The sequence below is a fragment of the Spermophilus citellus genome (genome assembly GCF_964194105.1).
Source record: "Spermophilus citellus genome assembly, chromosome: 3".
NCBI lineage: Eukaryota > Metazoa > Chordata > Mammalia > Rodentia > Sciuridae > Spermophilus > Spermophilus citellus.
In genome coordinates this window covers 199,523,555-199,550,504 of record NC_138184.1, presented here as the reverse complement: position 1 = coordinate 199,550,504, position 26,950 = coordinate 199,523,555, and the positions used below count along the sequence as shown (strand labels likewise).

The window sequence follows — 26,950 nt, the reverse complement described above, 5'->3', positions numbered from 1 at the left end:
TAAAAAAGGATCATTATATCTACCTTTTAGTCTTTCTCCATCTAATATTTTAAATAGCATTCTGTTTTGTTAAATATTCTGCAATATAATTTTGTGACTTTGTGTGGATGAACCATAGTTTCAAGTTTTACTAAAATAAGATTAATTTTATTAACTAGATTTTCTATAAAAGAATATATATGCTTATGTTAAATCCATAATATATTAACTAACCCTGTTATCAATTAGGGTCTTTTTTGGGGAGGTGGGGGGTGGATGGGGAAATGTTCTTTTGAATTTTAACATGTATTTGTATTATACATGTAACTTTTTCCTTAATAAAAGCATATAATCTTTTTTGATGTTTCAGCATTTATATTGTGAATTAATATTGTTTTAATTATAGTGGCATATATAGGAACAGGCATATAGAAAACATAGCAGAAGATTTACTTTGGATTGAATGTGGTGTAGTTCTTTCAGAACTTGCTTTTCTGAAAATAATTCTTGCCAAGGATTGCTTCTTATTAACTTTGTGTGTCTCTTTTGTAACTGAATAAAACTGAATAAAAAACTGATGCCTGTTTTAATTGCTGTCCTGTTCTGCTCTTTCCTTTATTGTCAAATCTTGCTCCCCTGTAGAACTACTAATAAATTTTCTTTGCATTTATCCAGAAATTTTATATGCACATATAAATACATTTATGCAAATGAATACTTTATTAAATTAAAAAAGTATAAATACACGCATATATTCACAAGTACTATTAGTCAACATAAATTTGCATATTAAAAGATACACTGCATGAATAATTGTGAAGTTAGAAGTTTAGTATCTCAGTATACTGCTGGGGTTGAATCCCAATTTGTCAGTGACCCTTTGGGGAAGATATTCAGCATCTTTGTGTTCCAGTTTCCTCATATTTAAAATGTAGACCAGTGTAGATTAGTAGTAGTATTTGCCCTACCATGTACAAGGCCCTAGCTTTGATTCCCAGCACTGGCAATTAATTAATTAACTAATTATGAATAATATATCTCATAGAAATATCAAATAAGTTGATATTTACCAAGGTCATACGTAAAAGGTACTTAGAATAGTTCCTGGCAATACAGAACCATTGTACATTAGCTCTTCTCTTTCCATGTAAGGGTGTGTAAATTTATTTTATTATTTGTGATATATTTAGAATATCCCATTTTAATATTATTGTAATTTATGAATCTGTCCCCCATTTTGGGTTATCCCCCTCATTTTACATTATTGAAACTGTGCTGCCAAGATTGTCCTTATTCTTATAATTTTGAACTTAGGAAGAGAATATATAGGTTAAGATGCTAAAAGTATAATTCCTGTGTCAGAAACTACATATTTTAGGTATTCATATTTATTGCTGAATGGTTCTTCAAATTGTGAGACTACTTTTCTCCTCTAGTCCTCTTCAACATTAAGTAATACTGATTTTTCCTATTGTGATTGGTGATGAAAGCCAGTGAACTTGAATATTCATGTTTTGGGGATATTCGTATTTTTCCTCCATGAACTACAAGTCCATGTAATTGGTTAAATTTATTAATGGCTTATCAGTGTGTGTGTGTGTGTGTGTGTGTGTGTGTGTGTGTGTGTTTGTACCAGGGATGCTTATCAATACTGAATCACATCCTCCACCACCACTTTTTTTTTTTTTGAGGGTCTTGCTAAATTACTTTTTTTTTTTTTTTTGAGAGTCTTTCTAGGATTGCACCAAGTTAAGTTGTTGAGGTTGGCTTTGAACTTGCAATCCTCTTGCCTCAGCCTCCCATGTTGCAATTGTTTTTCTATTACATTTTTCCTTCATTTTTAAAAATTTTTATTCTAATTAATTATACATGACTGTAGAATGCATTTTTAGACATCATACGTAAATGGAGTATAACTTCTCAGTCTTCTGGTTGTACATGATATAGATTTATACAGGTCATGTAATTACATATGCACATAGGGTAATAATGTCTGATTCATTCTACTATCATTCCTACCCCTTTACCCCCTTCCCTCCCTTCACTTCCCTTTGTCTAATCCAAAGTACCTCTATTTTTCCCTTGCCCATCCCCCCACCCCTATTGTGAATTAGCATCCACATATCCTAGAAAACATTCGGCTTTGGTTCTTTGGGATTGGCTTATTTCGTTTAGCATGATATTCTCCAATTCCTTCCATTTACCAGCAAATGCCATAATTTCATTCTTCTTTAAGGCTGAGTAATATTCCACTGCGTATATATCACACAATTTCTTTATCTGTTCATCTGTTGAAGGGCACCTAGGTTAGTTCCATAGTTTTAGCTATTGTGAATTGTGGTACTAACATTGATGTGGCTGCATCACTGTAGTATGCTGATTTTAAGTCCTTTAAGTCATATTGCTTTTTAAATAACACTTTACTTAAACTAGCCATTTGTCATATTACAACTTTTTACAGGTTTTTATTTATTTATTTTTGTACCAGGGATTGAACTAGGGGGCGCTCAACCACTGAGCCATATCTCTAGCCCTATTTTGTATTTTATTTAGAGACAGGATCTCAGTGAGTTGCTTAGCACCTTGCTTTTGCTGAGACGGGCTTTGAACTCGAGATCTTCCTGCCTCAGCCTCCCAAATTGCTGGGATTACAGGAGTGCACCACTGTGCCTGGCTTTTTTTCAGTTTATTATTGACTTTTGAACAATATTTTTATTGCTTTCCCTGTTTTTGGCTGTTTTACAGATGATTTCATTTTTATGTTGTAAGCTTCGTATCTTTTTAAAATTTTGTTAATGCCCCAGAATATTATGCCATTCTTTAGAAGGTCTTTCCCAACATTGGATTGCATTTTAAAAGATTTACTCATTGATTTCTTTAGAGTTCTTTAATCTGACTTTTACATTTGAGTCTTTGACCCACTAGAAATTTGTAGGGGAGGGAAAAAACCTCTTCCTCTATCCTCTTAAGTTCAGAGGACAGAGCCCACAAGCCAATCTAAGATTGACATCAGGAAGAAAATATTTAATTATGTATATGTATATAGAAGTTCACAGAGAAACATGACTGAAGGAGGGGGTTAGAATTTGGGGCATATATGCCAATTTACAAAGGCTGATAAAGCATGAAGCAATGGCTAGGCAGAGGTTGGGGGTTTGGGGCTTTTATGAGGTATGTGTGAAGATAACTCATCCAAAGGTGAGAGAGAGAGAGAGAGAAAGAGAAATGTGTCACAGTAGATTGGGTAGAGAGAGGTGATGGGAGGGGAGGGGAAGGCAGGGGGGATAGGAAGGGCAGCAGAATACAACAGACACCAGTATTGCTATATGTATATACATGGCTGTATAACCAATGTGATCCTGCAATCTGTACATGTGGAAAAATAAGAATTCATACCCCATTTGAATCAAATGTATGATATGTCAAGATCATTGTATTGAGCAACTAATAAAAAAATTTAAAGTTAGGCTTAAAAAAATGTATGGAAGATAAGGATCATTCATTCAGTAAGGTATTTATGCAAAATAGGAATGATCCCCTCCTCCAAAAAAAGTTCATTCTTTTCTTCCTGGTACAAGATAGGGGCATTATATGTTTGACTTAGCTCTTTCTGATCTTTCTATTCAGTTTCATTAACCTATCTACTATGAACTCTATTAATAAGCAATATTAATTGTACATTTATAATACTTTTAAAAAAATTTCCAATACTATTTTTATTTCATTCTTGAGTAGTTTTTTTTTTTGCTGTTGAACTTAAACATTGTCATATTTCAAAATAAAAAAATAAAGATTTTCTGTCATGTTTACATATGAGAAAACTTTCATTTTATGTATATTAGTTTTATAATCTGACTAATATTTTCTAATGTTTTTAGATATTATTTACAAATTACAGTTTTGTCTTTTTCTTTGCAATAGTTATTCTTGTATTCCAATGTTTATACCTTTTATTTATTTTTCTTGTCTTATTTTGTAGGGCAGTTATTTCCAAAGTGTACCATTTTCCTTTCAAAATTTTTGAGAGACTTTATTCTAAATGAGGCTTTAGTACAAATATATAGTTGGTTTTTAGTTTTTAATCTAGTATGCAATTCTTCTGTCTTTAAATAACTGACTTTGCTCAGTAAGCAATTGTTTTTATTACAATTGTTAAAACATTTTTACCTTCTTTCTTTGTTACATTTTTTGTTTCTAATGCTTCCTTTGCTTTATGATTTTTGTTCAACACTGAATGCTTTTGTTATTTTTACTTAAGAGTAGTGATTTTTAAGCATTTACTTATGTAATCTGTGATTTTTTTAAAAAGCAAGTAGGTACTACTACTATTAATGTTACTGACTATGAAGATATTAGTTTCATTTCTCTATCTCCTGACTTCACATATTTTTAATTTTCCTTGTTTAGTGTGTTCAAAGATAATATTCAGAAAAATGTAAAATTATATATCTTTTATACAGATTTAAGAATGAACATGCATAAAATAATGTATTTTACTGTAGGGGAGGAAAAATTAATTTTACCTCTACCTTTCTGGATTTTTAGTTGGAACCATTATAGTAAGTCTAGATTAATAAGAGAAAAACAAGCACAAGGGTATTAACATGTACCTCACATAAGTGTGGAAGATTCCCAGGGGAAAATGAGTAAATCGCAAAGAGGTAGTTTTGAATTGAGGTTTAAATACCATTTTTAGCAATGAAGAAAAAAGTTTGGGTGTAAGGCCAGTTATGGTTTTGGGGGTAGCAGTGACCAAGAAAAGCATTTAAACAGTGGTAAGGTTTGATAGGCAAAGTTGGTATCTTCTCCATTGAGAAGAGGCTCTGTTTTGGTCAGTTTTTTTTTTTTTTTTTTTTTTTTTTTTTTTTTTTTGCTGCTGCTGCAACCAAAAGACCTGACAAGAATAATTAGAAAAGGAAAAGTTTATCTGGGGGATCACAGTTTCAGAGGTCTTAGTTTATAGGCAACTGACTCCATTGTTTGAGGCATGAGGTAAGGCAGAACATTGTGACAGAAGATTGTTGGCAAAGGAAAGCAGCCGGGGGTGAGAGGTAACTCCATAGTCCAGGGAAAAAACATACACCCCAAGGCAAGCCCCCAGTGACCACCTCCCGACATACCCTACCTGCCTTCAGTTACCACTCAGTTAATCCCTATTGGGATGATTCACTGATTGAGTTAAGGCTCTCCTAACCCAAACATTTCATCTCTAAACCTCGTTTTGTCTTACACATGAGCTTTTGGGGAACACTGCGTGCCTAAACCATAACAGGTTCTTAAGATTCCATCATCCTTCTCTTCCTGTTACAAAGAAAGAGACACTCTTATAAATAGATTTTCAGAAATGTTGATTTACTTTACAAAAGGATTTTCTACTGTCTTCAGAATTTCTCCTATGTCTGCTTTTTCACAAAATAATCAGTTCAAAATAATCCTCATGCAAAAGAGACATATTTTTGTATGGCATGTTCTGGTTCCCTACAGAACCAACTAGATGTTATAATAGGTTTTCAGAAAGTCAAAACAGCACGGATTTATATGAGGTAAAAAACAATGTTGAAAGGACTTGTAAATGGAAATTAATTTTTCATTATGAGGTGGGGTATCAATTAAAACACTGTTATGCAGGTTAAAATTTACATATTTCTTAGCTGTATTTTACAAAGAGTTGCAAGATTGTTCAGAGACAGTGAACAGGACTAGATTATTAACTCAGAAGGTTTATGCATAGTTTTCCCTGAGAAATTTTTTATATAATTTATGTTTACACAGGAAATGGTTATGACATTTATTTTATACATTATTATTCTGTAATTTCCAGGGTTGTTTAGTCTTCATTCTCTGATACCAGATGTTGGGAAATTTTTTCTGTACAGGGCCAGATAGCAAATGATTGAGGCTTGGTGGAACACATACAGTTTTTATTATATATTCTTTGTTTTATGAATTTTGTTTTCTTTCTATACTCTTTCATAAATGTAAAAACCATAATTAGCTGGTGGGCTATACCAAAACAAGCTGTTGACCATATTTTTTTCTGACCTCTGCTGATTATAAATGTTTTGAAGTTCACCACCAGTTTTTTTCATAGCATTAATTTCCAAATCTTGAGATCTTTGTTTTGTTAACTCTCTTGGTTGACTGGCACTCATTTTCAAATATATATACACAAACACACACACAATTCCTGGAATACTCATTAGTACAGTGCTGTTGCTTCCCATTGGTTTCTGAGGGTTCCTTAGTGCTTTTATGTGATTCAGTAGCACACCAGAGGCTGGGCAGTAGGCAGATGTGCCCTGGCAGTGGGGAGGTGCATTACCTGTAGAAACCTTAGAACAGTAATAAAGTTGAAGAATTACAAGTTCATTTGAAGACTAATTCAATTTCTGCTTCTCTGGAGGATGAATTTATCTTCTCCTTGGAACATCAAATAAATGGGCATTTTGTATGAAACTGTAGCAGCAAAAACACTGGTTGTCAGGTAGCAAAGTGCAGTGATTCCTGAGAGATGCAAACAAACAAACAAACAAACAAAATACCTGGGCTTCACAGTTGAGCCAATTTTACCTGAAGGCAATTGTAGGACGATGGTATAATTAAGCAAAACCCAGGTGGTGCTTGGAACTTTCACTGAGGTGAAATGTCAGCGTCAGAGAAAGTCAAGACAGTGAGGACATGGGGCAGAGTACTCATGAGTAGACAGCTGCAAAGACAGAGAACTCCAGAGGTCTCCAGAGCATGTTCCTCAAAGGTAAGATGAATACTGATCTTTTCACATGTAAAAAAAATTACCTGAGCTCAGATGAGGAAAGACCAGAAAATTAAAAGGAACAGTTCTCAAATGTCATAACCAATGTTAAGTAGTATGGCACCCTGTTGCCCCCTCCCCAAGTCCCCCACCCAGTGCTGAGAACAAAACCCAGGGCCTAGGTATGCTAGGCACGTGCTCTATCATTAACCTACAGCCCCAGCAAGTAATGCCTCTTCTCTGCAGTCTGTGAAAAACCTCAGAATTCTGTAGGTATCAGTTAGTGTACTATACCAGGACCTGCCTCCCTAAAAACTGAATGTAGACAAAATATAGCATAATTTCCCCCCTTTCCCCAACAACACTTGAAATTAAGAACTAAATGGATTAAGTATTTTGAAGCAATATGTAGCCATTTCTATTTCAGTCAGCTTTTTCACTGCTGTGACCAAAGGACCTGACAAGAACAATTTTAGAGGAGGAAAAGTTTATTTGGGGCTCATGGTTTCAGAGGTCTCAGTCCATAGATGGCTGACTCCAGTGCTCTGGGCGTGAGATGGGGCAAAATATCTTGATGGAAGTATGTCGTGGAGGAAAGCCGCTAGGGACATGGCACCAGGAAGCAGGGAGAGTCTGAGCTCAGCTCACAAAATATAAATCCCAAAGGCATGCCTCCAGTGACCCACCTCCTCCAGTTACAGGCTACTTGCCTACAGCCACAACTCAGTTATTCTGCATCAGGGTATCAACACACTGATTAGGTTTAGGCTCTCATAACCAATCCTTTTACATCTAAGCTTTCTTGCATTGTCTCATAGATGAACTTTTAGGGGACACTTTAGGTCTAAATCATAACAGCATCCCAGAAAAAAAAACTTCAAGAATATTTGTATAAATACAAATATATCTAACAAGACAAAATTCACAAATCTAGCATTCAATAAGAAATTTTCACCCATTTTAAGAAGCGGGGTGGGAGGGGGGAAGCCATTTAAAATGTAGAGAAAAATCAGCCAAAACTGCCTCTGCGATGAGAGAAATGAAAATATTAGTATATAAGTATATTAAAATTGTTTGCCTCTGTCCAGGTGTTCAAAGTGCCAAAGAAAGAAGCATGAGAAAGATTTTGTTAAATAAATAAGGCAAAAGTTAAACAAAAGATATGAAAGTTATCTATCTATCTATCTATCTATCTCTATATATATATATATATATATGGCTCAAATCAAATTCCTAGAGATAAGCACAGTCATGAAAAATGAGATGCAAATGCTCTGAAAAGAATTAACTGCACATTACACAGTGAAACAGTAAAGGAGTAGTGAAACCGAAGACAAAGAAACAGAAACTCTGCAAAAAGGGAAAACAAAAAAGATTAGTGGAGAAAAAGTCCTCAGAAAAGCCACTTAAAAGAAAGTGAGATATCTTTTAAGTGGCCAGGTGTACATGTACATCAGTGACGTGATGGAGTTAAGGGCATTTGAAAATAGTCTTTCATTAAAAGCAACACTAAGAAAGCTGGTCAGAATCAAATTTCAAAATCCTGGAAATTAACCAAAGGTTTGCAGCAATTGTGAAGCATTGATTCAAGAAAAATGGTTAATAATCCCAGAAAGAACATTTTTAGGGACATTTTAACTTACTCTGTTGTACCTCCACCCCGGCTACTCCCAGACTCGCAGTTGCTGTGGTAGTCATGAAAACCAACAGCCGAAATCATGGTGGAAACCGAACGTTGGCATCCACCGTAGGGGGCATTTGGTCCTTCAGAACCCTTTCTGTTGAACTGTCATTATTTGCCTGATCCTGTGGTTTTCTTGGATGTTCCCACTCAAAAAGGTAGTTATTTGACCTTAGAGCTCTTCTGTTACAAACAGCTTATTCTGGTGGCCGTTGGGGGTCACAAAACATAATTGTTTGATGTTCCTGCTACCTTAACAATAGATATCAGTTGGCACAAACAATATAACCAAAAACTTAAAAGGAAAAACTGGGAAAGATGATGTTCATAGGGACTTTTAAAGAAGCTCTGACATGTTCCTGGGAATTTAGAAGATTACATGCTGTATAAGGCTATGGGCAAATGCTCGGGAAATACTTAGAAGGCCCTTCCTTAACTCTCTCCTTTGGCTGACCTTGAGACTGTACCAGCAAGAAGTGAAGGCTAAAGCAGAGGTGTCTACTGCTTGGTGTGTGTTGAAAGTATAGAATAGAAAAGATTTTTTTTTCCTCACCTATCGCAAGGTTCATGACTGAAATCTCTATAACAAAAGACAGGTTAAGAAGAGAAAAACATACAAATTTATTTAATATAAATTTTATATGATCCAAGACCATAAGAAACGAAGACCTAAAGAAACAGAAATGTGTCTTTCTTTAACCAGTTGTGCAAATGTGGGATTGGAGAACACAAGGGTGTTTGCTGTTGTAGCAAATGTGAGGGAATTTAGCAATTCCTGTTTGGTCAGATTCTTCTTGGCATTCCTTTTCTGCAGGTGTAGGACAAGATACCTCAAGGGAAGGTCTTAGAAAGAGAAGGTCAAAAAGTTCCTTCCTAGGTTTTGTGGCTTGCTTCAGAGAGAATGGTGAGGGGAAAATATGAGTGGCCTTCTTGCTTCTGCCATTTCCAAGATGCCATTGTAGGAAGTTTACCCTAACATACAGAACTGTGATGTGGAGCCTGGAAGATGTGGTACTTCTGTGTGGATAGGGAAATCTTATCCAGGTGTTAGCTAACTGCTAGGCAACTACGTGGACTTAAATAATTATATATCACAAAGAATTAGTCTAGAAGTCACTAAGCAAAATCGCTATCACTACTGCAACAAATGGCAGCAAGAAATACAGTCTTCCAAATGGAGCAGAGATAAAAAAAATATTTGAAGAAATAATTCTAAATTTAAAAAAAATTGGATGAAAACACTGAGTTCATAGATCTGGGCATTCCAATGGACCCAACTAATGTACATCAAAGTCAGATTGATTAGCATCTGTGATAAGGGGAAAAATTCGAAAGTGATCAGAGATAGATAAGAAGCAATCACAGACAAAGGAACAAAAGTCAAAAAATAACAGCAACTTTCTTCTCAGAAACATTGTTAAGCTAGAAAATAGGGCAACAACATCTTTTTAAAGTTCTTAAGGAAAAACTGTTCATGGTCTATAGCATGTATATGCCACAGGCTTCACCTTATTAAAATAGAAAAGAAAAATGTGTTACCATTCACCAGTATACCGACACAAAATTTAATGCCTATGTTAAAAGTTCAGGCAAATTCTGTGTTATTAAAGGTCAAATTGGACAGAGAAGTCAGTTGGTTGTTGCTAGATATGTGAAAGATTATGTACATAGGGCTGAAAATAATTAGAACAACACAATGAAGTAAAATGGAACTTTAAAGAAAACTTGGGAAAAGAGACTAAATGTCACTAAGAAATTATTTCTGCCAAGATTTATCTTTATACATTTTCATGATAATGAATGTGAACATAAAGAAAATATACAGAGACATCTTAGGTACCCACCATTCAGCTTTGTTAAATTTTTATATTGTTCGTTTTGCTTTGTTTTTTTTTTTATTTAAAGAAACTGAATATTATAGTAGATGCCCACAGTGCCCATCACCCTATATAAAATAATTATTCAGCACTTCCCACAAGTAACTATTCTCCTGAAATTGATGCTTTTAAGTTACCAAGCATTAGTATTCCTTTAAAACATATAGTACTTGTTTACACTTTGTAAATGCTATAAGATAAATGTACTTTTTGGTGACATTCTGAGTTTATTAGTTTGAGATATGTTCTTATTGATATACTTGGTTGTGATCTATGTAGTAAGTACATATATTCTATTGTATGGATACTGTAGGATTTATTCAAGGAAGTTACGATTGTTTGCATTTGATCACTACCACAAATCCTACTGCAGTTAACAGTGGAGTAGCCAGGTCTTAACTTTATGTATTTTTACCCTGAGGGTGTATGGCCAGATTACTTATTTTGAATTCCTTTGTAGCATGTTCAGGTAGCTATAGGTTTTGGTTATATAAGGAGTTGATCATCACCAAGGGTCCATTATAATCAGTTCTAAATACTAGAGTAGGGAATAAAGGTTTCTCCAAAACCTACTTCTAGTTTTGCTGCACTAGGCCATTGATTCTTTTGTTTATGTTTTTCTACTGTGCATCACTAACAAATATATCCAGTAAAATTTTGAGGGGTATATAATACAATTGAGATTAGTTTAAGATCAATGAAAATAACAAGCACATAATAGCAAACATGTAAAGTTTAGTTTAAGATCAATGAAAATAACAAGCACATAATAGCAAACATGTAAAGTAGTTGATACTTTAGATAAGAAGTTGATGAAATTCATGAAAATGTTATCTTGGTACAGAAAAAGTTTGCAATTTGAGACAACCAAAAGCACAAGACTGACCTATTGTATTGAGAGTTCCAATTATTGTAATTCCATTCTGAGAACCCACTAACACATTTATTGTAGTTGTGCTGCAATCATGAATCTGCCTTCTGGAACATTTTCTCACTCTTTGAGTCACAGGAATAAACATAATTCAGGTGTGAATGTACAGTACCTAAGTGTTTGCTTTTATCTCATTGAGAAATTGTTGACATGTTTTGAATTCTTGTTCTCTAATCAGGCATGGTTTAAATATTTAAAGAAAAATATATTAATTCTTGAAATGTAAATATTAACTGTGGCTCATTAGAACTTTTAGGATGATTATTCAAATTTTATTTTAAAGTACAAATAAAATATATTTTCTTTATTCAGAGTACTTTGAACCCGTCTCTTTGCTAGATCATGGAGGACTTATAGTTTGATGGGCAAAAATGAAGCTTGACTCACATGCACAAGGCCCTGGGGTCGATCCCCAGCAACATACACACACACACACAAAGTGAAGCATGATGAAATATTCATGTAACAGGGATAGATGTGTTTCCATGAAATTTTTTAGAATGGTTACAGATAAGCAGTAAAAACATGTTCAAGTATGTTCAGCCAATGCTATAGACCTTATAAAATTTTTAAGAATATTTTTCTGTCTTTTTTTGTAGTTATGAGTCTTCTGTGAGGCTTTAGTATATAATAAACCTCTTTGTGAATGTAAGTGTTTAATAGTTCCCAGGTGTATATCTGGGGAATCACCAGATTGTATATCTGTATTTCCAGGCATATATCTGCATGGGGGAGGAGGTTCACCAGATTGTAAGATTATATTGTAGAACTTGAGTGGAAGAAGCTCCCAACTCCAACCATGTCAAGAAACCTTGGGAAGTTTTGTAATTGAAACCAAGAGAGAGGAAAAAAAGGCTCTTTAAGGAAAGCAGAGTCCTAATGAAATTTGTGTTTTTTGAAGACTAACTGCTCTTCCACTTGTGTTACAATATGACAAAGGGATGATGACAATATGAGAATTGAGATGTCAAAATCAATATAATTTGGCAATGAAAAGAGCATTTATGACCTTGGAGAAGAGAAAAGAAACTCAAAGTTTTTTAAGGAGATGGAATATACAGAACCTAAACCTCTGATTTCTACTTGGAGAGACTTAGTGGATGGTAGCGCCTTTAGAGGGCATTCTGTATTACATGCTTTCTAACTTTGAAGTTAGAAATTTGACTGAAGTTGCAACTTTCAGGAAATACAACACAATCAAGGAAGTTTAAAGATAGAGGAGAACAGCTGGACATGGTGGCACATATACCTAGTCCCAGTGACTTGGGAGGCTAAAGCAGGATTTCAAGTTAGAAGCCAGCCCTAGCAATTTAGAAAGGCTGTAAGCAACTTAGGGAGACTTTCAAAATAATATATAAATAAAAAGGGCTGAGGAAATGGCTCAGCATTAAAGAGCCATGGCTTCAGTCCTTATTTCAAAACAAACAAAACCCCCCACTACAGTCATAATTCCAATTGCTTGTGTAACTGACTAATTCTGTTTAGAGTTTGGAATTTGATAGTTTTTCTCTAATTTTGACCCATTTGGGAGGTAAGACAAAAGGTAGAGCTGTAGAGATCAAAGTATGCCCCGTTAAAGAGTAGGTAAGAGGATGTTACAGGCCCAGTTCCTTATCTCAGAAGGACCAGCCAGATAAGGAAATCCTTGCCTGGCATGAATGAGGACCTGAAGACAAGCACTAAGTTAATGTTCCTTTCTAGTAAAAACTAAAGTCTAGGGAAAAATGATTCTTTCTCCCAAACAATCAATAAACTGCTATTTTTAAATAGCAGATTTAGTCTAGGTAGAGTTTCAGAAATTTCAGATCTGGGAGACAATTTATTTTACTTTCCTTATTTTTACAGATGAGAAAAATGTGGGCCTAAAAAGGTCAACTTACTTAAGATAACACAAGTGGAAGAGCAGATTTTCTGAGTCACCATGCCACATCTATTTATAACTAGGAATACTATTGGATTGTTTTTTCCATAGAAAATTGGAGAAATTGCTCCTTTCCTTTTTTTTTGTGTGTAGAAAACCAAAATCTGAGACTATTAAAGAAAAAGAAAATTAATAATCCAGCCATCTTAAAGAAGCTACCATCATTTTACATGTTTCTTTTCAAATGTTATTAATGCATACAACTTAATAATATGTGAAGTATAATGAGACATCCAAATTTGAATGTTTGAATATTTGAATATTTCTGAGAAGGGCTCAGTTTTACTTTTTTTTTAAAATAAAAAATCATCCTAATGGACTATTAGGTAAATGTCAAGAGTATTCTGTAACATATTTGGAAATTTTTTTTCTAATATGAATTTTGAATAACTGTGAACTTGAACCCCCATCATTTAAAATAAGGATTAGATCAGATATGGCATGTATGTCTCTTTTGTCCTTCCTCGTGTCCTGACCAATTAGAAATGACTGTTGTGAAATCATGCAGGAAGTTAGCCACTCTTGCCGAGTGTTCTTCACCTGGAAAATCCACCACAAGGAATAGAAGTGCCTATGTGCTAGTTATGATCCCATCTGGTTGATAAGTTTGCGACTGTATATTTTAGAAACTACCTTTTTTTTTTCAGACCTAAACTAATTTATAATATTGCTGAGTTTAAATAAAGTTTTTTCTTCATACCTATCAATGTTCCATAATTATCTGTAGAAGTAATTCAGGACTACTTCTGTTTTCATATGATGATAAAATTATTCCACATAAACCACGAACACAAAAAGCCATTGTGCACCAAGTCCAGAAGACTTTAACTGAAGCATGGTATCTATCTATCTATCTATCTATCTATCTATCTATCTATCTATCTACTTATTTCTGCTCAGCATGAGCAGCAATTTTCCACTGAGTAGGGCTTTAGACAGATATCAGAAAGAGAAAGTATAGTTGATGGAATTTCCTGTAGTGTATTCTCAGAATTAAAATCAAAATGTCTCAGCATCTGAACTCTCAAAGGAAGTGAGATCTTAGATCTCCTTTGTTACTGAGGATTAAGCCTTTGTGTGTGAAAGTATACAAGGTCAAAATTTACTAATTTTTTTGTGGGGGGGTTCAATGACTGCTTAATTGTGAAGGAATTTCTAAATTGCTTACTGAATACATGCTTATTAAATTAAAAATTACACTCTGATTGTATTTTGCATTTAATATTTATAAAATATAAGTGTTTTTGTTTCTTGGCTCATCATTGTAAGCATCAGTATCACTATATAACCTTGGGAATGCTACTAAAATATATTTTAAATTAACACAAAGCTAGACACACTTGATTTTACAGTATATGGGAAGATTTGATCATTCAAGGTTTTGTAATAGCATTTTAAAGATAACACTATAATTGTCTTTTGCTTACCAGAGTGCTATATTTTTAAAAACTAGGAAACTATAAATGATGTGAACCATTTATAATTCTAGCACCCAGAAATTATATATCTATATATATATACAATTGAAATGATTCATATTGTATGTATATACGTGTATATATATACAGGTGTGGTTCTTTAACCTTTAACATACCATATATTTGAAAATTTTCTGTGCTACTAAGTAATTTTATAAAACATGGCTTTTATGATATGTTTCTGTATAAGAAACAGTGATATCTATATCATGGATATGTATCAGGGATATATACCATTACTTTTTTCCTCTTCCTTCTTTAAAAATTTAGATCGTTTCTATTTTTTTCCTTTTGCAGATAACACTGATTAATGTCAGTGTGCATAAATATTTTTGTGATCTATACTTTCATTTGATTAAATCATAAGCATCTATTAAATGATCAGTTCATCCTACAGTTTTTCAAGATTTTTAACATATTGCTACCTAGAAACTTACATCTGTTTAAATTTCACTCACAGAATATTAGAGTGACAATTTGTCTATCTACATGCCTTTTTTGAAATCTTTATAAGTAAAAAATGACAATGTAATTTGCAGTTCTCTAGTTAACTAGTAAGTTTGACACACCCCCCTCCCCACTCATTGGCCCTTTGCTGTGGAGTGTGTGGTTATGTGTGTATTAATTAATTCAGTATAGGGGTGCTTATTTTTGGTGTTTTTAGGAATGTTTCCTGTAATAATGCTGTATGGCTCAAAGGATAGAGCATGAGTTTTTTTTTGGTGTGTGTGGGGGCATTTTAAAAATGTTTGGTTTTTATCCTGGGATTGAACGTAGGGCCTTGTACATGCTAAGCTGCTAAGCTTACATTTTATCACTGAGCTACATTCACCACCCAAGCATGGAATTTTTCTATTGGTGCACTATAATTGCATATAATAATGGGATTCATTATTCCATATTCATACATGCATATAACATAATTTGATCGATGTTATATTCCACTACCTTCCCTTTTGCTCCCCTCTGCCCTTCCTCTAATCTCTTTCCTAAGCATGAACTTCTAATTCAACAAATCAGAGCTTTGAATTTCAATTGTTACATAGATGTATTTTCATTCTCTTCTGCACTTATATATTTTCTATATGTCTTTGGACAAACTACCTGTCATCTATGAACTTTCAATTTACTGACCTGCAAAAAAAGATGATTATGAATTTAAAAGGGCCACCTTCCATAGAAGAATCTGAATGGTAGGTAGCTCCTCTTTAACATTCTTGTTATCCCCTACTTGTCTTTTCTCTGTTTAGACATTTTTTAATAGGATAGAAATAAGGGTGCAATAGATGTAGTCTGCTCTTTGCCTATAAACATAGTGGGAAGTTTTCCTCTAACTACCTGATGTCACTGTTCAAATCTTCTTTCAAGTCTTATCATGGAGCTGTTGGATATGCACTTATATCTGCATTGAGAAAGGAGTGGAAAGAACTAGCAGTGGAATAGACTGGCACTCAGAGAAGTAACTTTTTCAGTCCTGTGTCTGATATTACTTACTTTTTTTGTTGTTAAAGGCTCCGTGTTGCTTTTTTATGCCACCTACAGCTGTTGCTTGAATCTTAGGTGCTCTAATACTAGTGTGTAGAGTAGAAGCCATCAGGGTGGATCAGACACTGAGGAAGATGCCTTATTCATACTGCCAGCATATCAGAAACTTGTTGAACAGCTGTTTTGATGAATGAATGGAGTCCTTGTCCAAGGGAGTTAAGTTACAGAATTTCCAAAAGAACTGCATTTATCAGGCAGTCTTTCTTATAAGACACTTCTAACAACAATCACCTGTTGAGAAGACACCCTGTGTCAAGCACAGTGCCAAGTGTTACAGATACTACAGGGATAAGACACCATTCCTGTGCTGAAGGTGCTAGGACATAAGTGCCAAGCACTGGATTAAGGATTCCAGGAATCTGGAGAGAAGTCATTGAATATTGGAGGACACTGTCATAGTGAGATTCCAAAATATTCAAGAAATTAAGACTAATATTTTGGAAGTGTTTTGGTTTCTCCCAAAATGGAAGGGTGAGACGTAATTCCCTATATTAAACTTTATTCCTAATTGCTTTATGTGTATCCTGGAAAGGGGATATTTGAGTACATTTATGCTTTGGTTTAAGATACAAAGGACACACATTTACCCTCCTGATGTCAGGATGGCATGTGGAGATGACATGGGTACAGCCTTTGACAGACCTGAGGTCTTATACACTGGACTGTTTGTTTGGCTTGGGAGAGAACAGACAGGCACCAGCAGATGGAGATTCTCAGGAACAGCCTGCCATGACCAGAATGTAACACAGTAAAAGTGACTGCTGTATTTTAATCAGCAAATCTGTCACAGTTGTGGGGCATTAAGGCCCTAACTGACTCCTTATTTCTTAGGGACAGGTGCTGCTCTCAGGGATACAAAGGAAGCCAACCACTTTTACATATTTACATATTCAAGTTCACTCTGTCAAGCATTGAAATGCTTTTAAACATTGAAATTCTTTCCACCAGTCCCTTATTTCAGTCAGAAATCATGGTATTAATATCATATTCCTTAAATGATATACTTTTATAATCATTATATTTAGTTATCGTTTACTCTAATATTTGTAACAATATGATTTTAATGTTTCAAAATACATTGAACAAATTATGAGTTTCTACTAAACTGACTTGTGTACACTAAACTGATCAAAAGGGGAAGGGAGGCTGGGGAGGTTGTGCACACCTGTAGTTCCAGCAGCTTGGGAGGCTGAGGCAGAAGGATCACGAGTTCAGAGCCAGCCTTAGCAAATTAGCAAGGCCTGAAGCAACTTAGTGAGGCCTGAAGCAACTTAGTGAGACCCTGTGTTAAAATAAAAAATAAAAAGGTCTGGGAATATTGTTCAGTGGTTAAGTTCAATACCTAGTACCTCCCCCCAAAGAGAGAGAGGGAGTTGGGAGAATTCTAAGTTTTCTTGTCAGTCCTTTTAAAAAAAGGAGCCCAGAGGTCTTTTATCAGATTATCTACAATAGGACATAAAATTAGGTTTAGTAACACATGTTCCTTTTTTAGTGATACTTGATTCCTGATGTAAACAATCATGAGGACCATGTTATGAAGTCAGCTCTTCTGGAGTATAGCCTTGCAAATGATTATGATAATTGGCTGTTTTAATTGGTTTATTTGGCTAGTGGATTTCCATATAATATTATTCCATATAATATGTATGTGAGAACTGCTTTATTTTGAAGTTGTTTGTTTTATTTTAAATACTTTTTTTTTTTTTTACCTTTTGAGGATTACTATTCTTTTGCTCAGAAGGAGTTCTCATTTAGGGTACAACCATATATACTCACTGACAATTATGAAAGACCCATCAAAATATTGTCCTTTGAATAGTAGATGATCTAAAGATGAATGAAACTGCCTGACGGGCAGCCACTCAAACTAGAGCCAGATCCTGGAGGACTTTGAATGAACCTCCTTCTATAGTTCAAACTCTCTTCTCCAGCTAATGGAGCACATTATGAGGTCTTTTTGGAGTGTCTTCCCACTCCATTAGGAAGTAATCCTTCAATATGGAATTTGAAAAGTATGAGAAGACTTACAGAAAAATGTGAAATCAAAAATCACTCACAACTTCACTTTTTATCCTCTCACCTCAGTTCCTTCTCCCATTGTTGTTTTCTGACCCCAGTGACCAGGATAGCACTAAGCTGTGGTGTATCATTAGTAGGAGAAATTTGAGATAGAATGCAATAGTTCAGTTGCACGATGACATAATTATTGGGGGCCTGAACAGGTAAGGGGAATAGAAAGAAGTGAGTATAGAATCCTTTTAGAGCTAGAAGCAATAGGAGATTTTGACTAATTTCATGTGGGTGGCAGGGGGAGAAGAGTAGAAGGAATTGTTAGGTGATCGATGGCCCTTTCAAGCCTTTGTGACAGAAGGCTTCTGTTGGCTTCAAACATGAGAGACCTTTCAGAAGACAAAGTATAGTTGGCACGGTAGTTTTCCTTAGGGGCACTTGGAGTTTGAGGTATTTCTGAGGCACCAAGCTGGTCCAAAAGTGTGGACTGTCTGTACAGAATCAGGAGCCGGTAGGAGTGTTAACAATGTTTTCTGTTTACAGAGTGTTTGCCTATTTTAACAAAGAAAATACCACCCAGCTTTGCTGTGGTACTCTTTTGTGAAGAAGTTTCTGAGGTTGTAGAGATGATCGATTTAAGAAGTAGAGTGGTTCTCACAGTATTTACAAAGCCATCAGTTGTATCACAAGATATATGAGGTCAAAATTAGTGTGATTCAAGGGTCAGCGATTCCCAGATGTGACCATTAATCCCATGGTAATGGAAGTTGTGGCAGCTTTCACTTCAAACACACCAAGGATGATGAAGGATGATGTGACAACACTGTCCTCCACATTTTGACAAAGACCACTGATTATTTTATTTCCAGTAAAACTCTTCTGCTTTTTAGGTATTGTCTATATATAAGGGAAACATGAGACAGATAGCATTTGTAGACTTAGCTGTAAATTGACATTTTTAGTGATGATCCAGAATTGGTGAGTTACATTTGACTATAGTTCTTGGAGAAGTCTAAATGAAAAGGATTTTTTTTTTTTATAAGAAAGCAGAGTTTTCCCTTCTTTGTGGGGTGACATGATTAATTTTAACATGGATCACAGCTGCTCACAGTGTGGTGGAGTCCTTTTGCGTCTAGTCTTAGGTTTACAAGTTCAGCCTTGTATCATAGCATCAGTGTCCTCATGTGCATAAGCAGCCCCTAACAATCAGTTGTTTGTGCTTCAGTCTTGTTGATCAGTTTTTTTTTTTTTTTTCTACCATGTGATGTCTGGCTTCAGCTTGCAGAGTTTAAAACTTAAGCATATTTTACTTTGACCTTTACTGAAATTAAAATTTTCTTTTGCACTATGTAGATCTCAGCTGGTACTAAAAATGCTTACAGAAACATTTTCTTTCACCTCTGTTAGCATTTGGCTGTGTTTGAGAGTCTGGAAACTGTACCACCTCTGTTTTTATTAATTAACCCTAGTAAATGGTACTAAACCCAAGTACGAGTCTCTCCAGAGACTAGCATAAGTGCAGAATTTCAGATAGATCTTTACTATGTATGTATTCAACACAATTTCACCCTCAAGTGTTACAGATCTATTCAGCAAAAGTAGGGCTTTTATTGCTGTTGTCACTCATGTGCCCCTTCTGTACCTAACTGACCCTGGAGAGGCACTCTTGTCCCCAGTCTTTTAGTTTGCTCATGGACCTTCTGAGATTGATGCTGCTTTTACTGTTTGCTTCAGTCCCTTTGCAAGGGTACTGTGCTGCATCCCCACCTGCCTTCTACTGTTGTGTGAATGACGGGCCACACCCCAGGGCACTTTGGGAGAAGTCTCTTACCTCCAGAGGACCTCAACTCCCTTAAAGGGCCCCCCAAAGGGGCGAGGACAAAGAATTCTCAGAGCTCCTTATTTATCTCTTTCCTTAAATTCTGGTCTCCTCTAATCCTTTTGATAAAGTCCCATTCTCTGAAAGAAAAATGCTTGTAGTGACTCTGTGTAGCATGTAATATCTATTCACACAGATTGACCATCTGTCACAAAGCTCTGCTACATACTTTTGTCCGATGTTTACCATTTATTTACTGTTCCAACCTCAGCCATATTGAATTGTTTCCTATTCTGTACTTCTGTTCTACTCTCTTATTTTCACCTTGCACATGCTTCTCTTTCCTTCAGGATGCCGTATGTCTCCCTTCCTGTAGATATTATTTGCTGACTCTAACCATAGTTGGTTGAGGGCTCTGTTTCTAGAGTAGCTCAGGAATTCCTTCCTTCCTTCCTTCCTTCCTTCCTTCCTTCCTTCCTTCCTTCCTTCCTTCCTTCCTCCCTCCCTCCCTCCCTCCCTCCCTGTCCCCACCCCCCAGCCACATTCACAGCCCCTTTTTAAATATATTTTCTTAGAGACTAGTTTGCTGAGTTGCTTAGGGCATCGCTAAGTTGCTGAAGCTGGCTTTGAACTCCTGATCTCAGCCTCCTGAGCTGCCGGGATTACAGGCGTGCCCTACCACACCCAGCAGGAAGTCATTTGTTGTTCACCTCTGATGTTGGTTAACAGTGACAGGTGTGAGATTAATAATCAGTAACTGGAACACTTGTATTCTGTTTTGACTTTTTAAAATTATTTCTTATGTGCTAATATTCTTTTAGTCTCCAAATATCACTATTTAAATTGGACATGGTACAAATGTGTGTCATGTATGTTTATTTGAAACTGAAGGTTTGAAAGTATAGTATTTACTCTTACTACTTGAATGAATGCTGATGTCTTCTATTCTGTCCGTTTCTATTTAACTTTTCTCAATGCCATTTCTAACCTAGTAGATCGATTTACAAGTTTTGTAGATCACAGTTTTGGTCAGCAGTTTAAAAATTATTGCTCTAAATAACTGTCCTTTTCCTACAATGAAGAGTCAAAATATTAATTTACCAGTCAAGATCCACTCAAAGAGAGAACCAGTAGAAGATGCATATTAAGAGAGTTTCTGCAAGGAATTGGCGTATGCAAATTGAGGAGGGGCTGGCTATGCACATTTGAAATATTTTGTATTTATTTAATTTTTATTTGTTCTTTTTAGTTATACATGAGAGTATATTTTAAAAATGGTATAGATACATGAAGTATAACTTCCCATTCTTGTGGTTGTATGTAATGTGGAGTTACAGTGGTCATGTGTTCATATAAGAACCTAAGAAAGTTATATCTGATTCGTTTACTATCTTTCCTATTCCATCCCTGCTCCCTTCCCCTCATACCCCTTTGTCTAATCCATAGTACTTCTATCTTTCCCCCATCCCCTTATTGTGTATTAGCATCTGCCTATCAGAGAGAACATTCGGACTTTGGTTTTTGGGGGGGATTGGCTTATTTCACTTAGCATTATAGCCTCCAGTTCCATCCATTTACCGGCAAATGCCATAATTTCATTCTTCTTTATGGCTGATTAATATTCCATTTTGTATATATACCACATTTTCTTTATCCACTCATCTGTTGAAGGGCACCTAGGTTAGATCCATAGCTTAATTATTGTGAATTGAGCTGCTATAAATATTGATGTGGCTGTGTCACTATGGTATGCTGATTTTAAGTCCTTTGTGTATAAACTGAGGAGTGGGATAGCTGGGTAACTGAGGAATTTCCATACTGATTTCCAGAGTAGTTGCACTAAAAAACAGAGCCCTTACTCAGCTATGATTAGAGTCAGCAAATAATATCTACAGGAAGAAAGATAGGTGGATGGCATCCTGAAGGAAAGAGAAGCATGTGCAAGGTGAAAATAAGAGAGTAGAACAGAAGTACAGAATAAAAAAGCAATTCAAAAGGCTGAGGTTGGAATAGTAAATAAATGGTGAGCATCAGACAAAAGTAAGTAGCAGAGCTTTGTGATAATTTTAAATAATAATTTTAAAAAGTCGAACCAGAGAGTGCAAGTGTCTCAGCTACTGAGCCTGTGAATGATGACTTCGGATGCAGAAACAATTTCCATTGTAATCTCATCAGCAATCTATAAGTGTACCTTTTCCCACATATCCTCACCAACATTTATTATTTCTATTCTTGATAATTGCCAATCTGACTGAAGTGAGGTGAAGTCTCAGTGTAGTTTTAATTTGCATTACTATAATTGCTAGTGATATTGAATATTTTTTCATGTATTTGTTGACCAGTTGTGTTTCTTCTTCTGTGAAGTGTCTGCGCAGTTACTTAGCCCATTTATTGATTGGGCTATTTATTTATTTATTTATTTTGGTGTTGAATTTTTTATATATCCTGGAGATTAATGCTATATCTGAGGTGCAGGTAGCAAAGATTTTCTCCTATTGTGTAGGCTCTCTCTCAACATTCTTGATTGTTTTCTTTGGCAAATCTGAAATCTTATGGTCAGACCATAAAGCTGGTAGTATGGAACACCAGGCATGGGTCAGAGTTGCTGTTACACCAGAACTTCTTTTATCTTCAGGGAAACTCAGCTTTCTGTTCCTTAGGTTTGTCAACTGATTGAATCAGGCTCTCCCAGATTATGCAGGATAATCTTCCTTACTTAAGGCTAACCCATTTTGTACTCATCAAATCTGCAAAATACTTTCACAATGATACCCAGCTTAGAGTTTGATTAATTGGAAGCAGCTTAGTAATGTTAACATATCAAAAGCCAATCAGAGTGGTAAGAGGAGTCTTGTGTCAGATTTTTTTTTTTTTTTTAATCTAAGGAGGCAGAATCAATTTTAGTTCATTGACTACTAGGATGCTTTGTTGTCACATTCCCTTTTTTCTTTGGACTAATGTTTACCTTGTTGAGGTCTTAATCCACTTGTTCAGGTAGTGCATTTGTCCATTTATTGTTACTATAGTGAATAACCTAGGGCTGAGCACTTTACTAAGAAGGGGGGCTTATTAAGCTCATAGTTTGAGGTTTAAGGGCATGACAGCAGCATCAGCTTGACTATGGTGAAGTTCTCAAGGAGGATGGCATCTCAGAGGTGGGAGTGCATGTGAGAGGGAGAGACAACATTGCAAGACAGGAACCCAGAGACTGGGTATCCCTTCCAAAGGCAGTGCTCTCAGTTGACCTAGGGACCTTCTACTGGGTCTGCCTCTTAAAAGTTCCGTGCCACCTCCCAATACTACCACCCTGTTGACCAGGCTTTCAATACATGAACCTTTAAGAGACACACTCAAACCATATCCTACCACAGCAGCTGGTAATTCAGTCTCAGCTATGTTTTGTCTTTCTTTTCTACTTTCCTAGGTCAATGCACAATTTCTTTTTTTTTTATTGGTTATTCAAAACATTACAAAGATTGCAGAATCACATCGGTTACACATCCACATTTTTACATAATGCCATAATAGTAACTGTTGTATTCTGCTACCTTTCCTATCCTCTACTATCCCCCCTCCCCTCCCCTCCCATTTTCTCTCTCTACCCCATCTACTGTAATTCATTTCTCTCCTTATTTTTTCCCATTCCCCTCACAACCTCTTATATGTAATTTTGTATAATAATGAGGGTCTCCTTCCATTTCCATGCAATTTCCCTTTTCTCTCCCTTTCCCTCCCACCTCATGACTCTATTTAATGTTAATCTTTTCCTCCTGCTCTTCCTCCCTGCTCTGTTCTTGGTTGCTTTCATTATATCAAAGAAGACATTTGGCATTTGTTTTTTAGGGATTGGCTAGCTTCACTTAGCATAATCTGCTCTAATGCCATCCATTTCCCTGCAAATTCCATGATTTTGTCATTTTTTAGTGCTGCGTAGTACTCCATTGTGTATAAATGCCACATTTTTTTTATCCATTCATCTATTGAGGGGCATCGGGGTTGGTTCCACAGGCTAGCTATTGTGAATTGTGCTGCTATGAACATCGATGTGGCAGTATCCCTGTAGTACGCTCTTTTAAGGTCTTCAGGGAATAGTCCGAGAAGGGCAAAAGCTGGGTCAAATGGTGGTTCCATTCCCAGCTTTCCCAGGAATCTCCATACTGCTTTCCATATTGGCCGCACCAATTGGCAGTCCCACCAGCAATGTACAAGAGTACCCTTTTCCCCACATCCTTGCCAGCACTTGTTGTTGTTTTACTTCATAATGGCTGCCAATCTTACTGGAGTGAGATGGTATCTTAGGGTGGTTTTGATTTGCATTTCTCTGACTGCTAGAGATGGTGAGCATTTTTTCATGTACTTGTTGATTGATTGTATATCCTCCTCTGAGAAGTGTCTGTTCAGGTCTTTGGCCCATTTGTTGATTGGGTTATTTGTTTTCTTATTGTTTAATTTTTTGAGTTCTTTGTATACTCTGGATATTAGGACTCTATCTGAAGTGTGAGGAGTAAAGATTTGTTCCCAGGATGTAGGCTCCCTGTTTACCTCTCTTATTGTTTCTCTTGCTGAGAAAATACTTTTTAGTTTAAGTAAGCCCCATTTGTTGATTCTAGTTATTAACTCTTGTGCTATGGGTGTCCTATTAAGGAATTTGGAGCCCGACCCCACAATATGTAGATCGGAGCTAACCTTTTCTTCTATCAGACACAGAGTCTCTGATTTGATATCAAGGTCCTTGATCCATTTTGACATTGTAAAAGCTATATATGCTAAGCCTCAGGCTAGCATCATTCTAAATGGAGAAAAACTGAAGGCATTCCCTCTAAAATCTGGAACTAGACAGGGATGCCCTCTCTCACCACTTCTATTCAATATAGTTCTCAAAATACTGGCCAAAGCAATTAGACAAAAAAAATTAAAGGCATTAAGATAGCAAAAGAAGAACTTAAATTATCAATATTTGTGGATGATATGATTTTATACCTAGAAGACCCAAAAGGGTCTACAAAGAAACTACTAGAGCTAATAAATGAATTCAGCAAAGTGGCAGGATATAAAATCAACACGCATAAATCAAAGGCATTCCTGTATATCAGCGACAAATCTTCTGAACTGGAAATGAGGAAAACCACCCCATTCACAATATCCTCAAAAAAAATACTTGGGAATCAACCTAACAAAAGAGGTGAAAGATTTATACAATGAAAACTACAGAACCCTAAAGAGAGAAATAGAAGAAGATCTTAGAAGATGGAAAAATATACCCTGTTCATGGATAGGCAGAACTAACATCATCAAAATGGCGATATTACCAAAAGTTCTCTATAGGTTCAATGCAATGCCAATCAAAACCCCAACGGCATTTCTTGTAGAAATAGATAAAGCAATCATGAAATTCATATGGAAAAATAAAAGACCCAGGATAGCAAAAACAATTCTAAGCAGGAAGTGTGAATCAGGTGGTATAGCGATACCAGACTTCAAGCTATATTACAGAGCAATAGTAACAAAACCAGCATGGTACTGGTACCAAAACAGGCGGGTGGACCAATGGTACAGAATAGAGGACACAGAGACTAATCCACAAAGTTACAACTTTCTTATATTCGATAAAGGGGCTAAAAGCATGCAATGGAGGAAGGATAGCATCTTCAACAAATGGTGTTGGGAAAACTGGAAATCCATATGCAACAAAATGAAACTGAATCCCCTCCTCTCGCCATGCACAAAAGTTAACTCAGTGCACAATTTCTGAGAGTTCTAAGTTCCTGGTGTTAGGAGCCCTTCTTCCTTTAGCTCACTCTTGTAGTTCTGAAAAGAATCAAGTTTTTTTTCAAGTTTGTTTCATTCTCTTCCCAGACACAATGTTGGACTGAGTAGCTCTTCTCAAGGTTCCAGAGGCCTCAGTGTTCAGTGTTGTCTTTCATGACATCTTACATAGTCTCCATCAGAGGTGTGCTTACCCTTGGGGATTTCATATGGGAAAGTGCAGCCGTACTGAAGAGTTTACAGGCTTCCCTTACTGTGCTCAAGAGATGCTCTCAAACACTCTTTCATACAGCTGACACTCCTTTCCTGCCTTTGACCTACACATACACTGTAGTACTGCTCTCTGTCTTCCGATTCAGACAACTCATAATGATCTCCCTTCATGGGCCTTTGGAAACACAGTGCTGGCACTTGTAGTGGGATAAGTAAGTACATTGCCCCCTCTCCCCAAGAGGTGCCAATTGGGCTAATTAGTCAAAATTTTCTGTGATGAGGACACCTCTCCAGTGGGAGCTGGACCATGGCCACCAGTTTATTTCATGCTGGCTAACAGCTGTCAGTTTGTAAAGCATATGTCTCAGATTTAAACTCAAAGTCTGGCTGAACTGAAAGAGAACATTGTTAATTTCTCATGGATATATTTAATTGTTTATAATAATTTGAAAAACACCAAGGAAAATGTGAACATCAGTGGAATCTCCCAGTTCTCCCTGAAAACTGTCTTTTGGAAAAAACTCACTAATTTGGCTTGATTATCTTTAGAATTTGTTCAAAGTTGGAATGACCTGAGTTTATTTGTGAAGGAATTTTTAAACTGAATACTTTAGTAGCACAAACTATTTTTGCAAGAGCATATTTATAAAATGTTTAAAGTACTTTAACACTCTGTATTTACAGATAAATAGTATTAATTATCATTTGACTCTATTTTATTAAAAATAAGAGATATAGGATCTTCCAGTTTTTTATTTCATTGCTAATTTCTTTGTGTAAATAAAACGCCACTTATTTTGAATATTATTTGATACACACGATTTAAAAGATATAATATATATACCCAAGTATATAATACATATATATATATATATATATATATATATATATATATATATATATATATGATTTTCCACAAAGTCAGTCATAGGTGTTCTAAATTTGAAGAGTTTATAACTTCTATATTTGGTTGTTAATT

At 35.7% G+C, this 26,950-nt stretch overlaps 1 protein-coding gene across 1 annotated transcript in view; it reads left to right on the top strand.

Moving 5' to 3' along the window:
- PPP1R9A (protein phosphatase 1 regulatory subunit 9A) overlaps positions 1-26,950 on the top strand; it is a 322,192-nt gene that overhangs the window by 148,241 nt on the left and 147,001 nt on the right. The window lies entirely within an intron of this gene.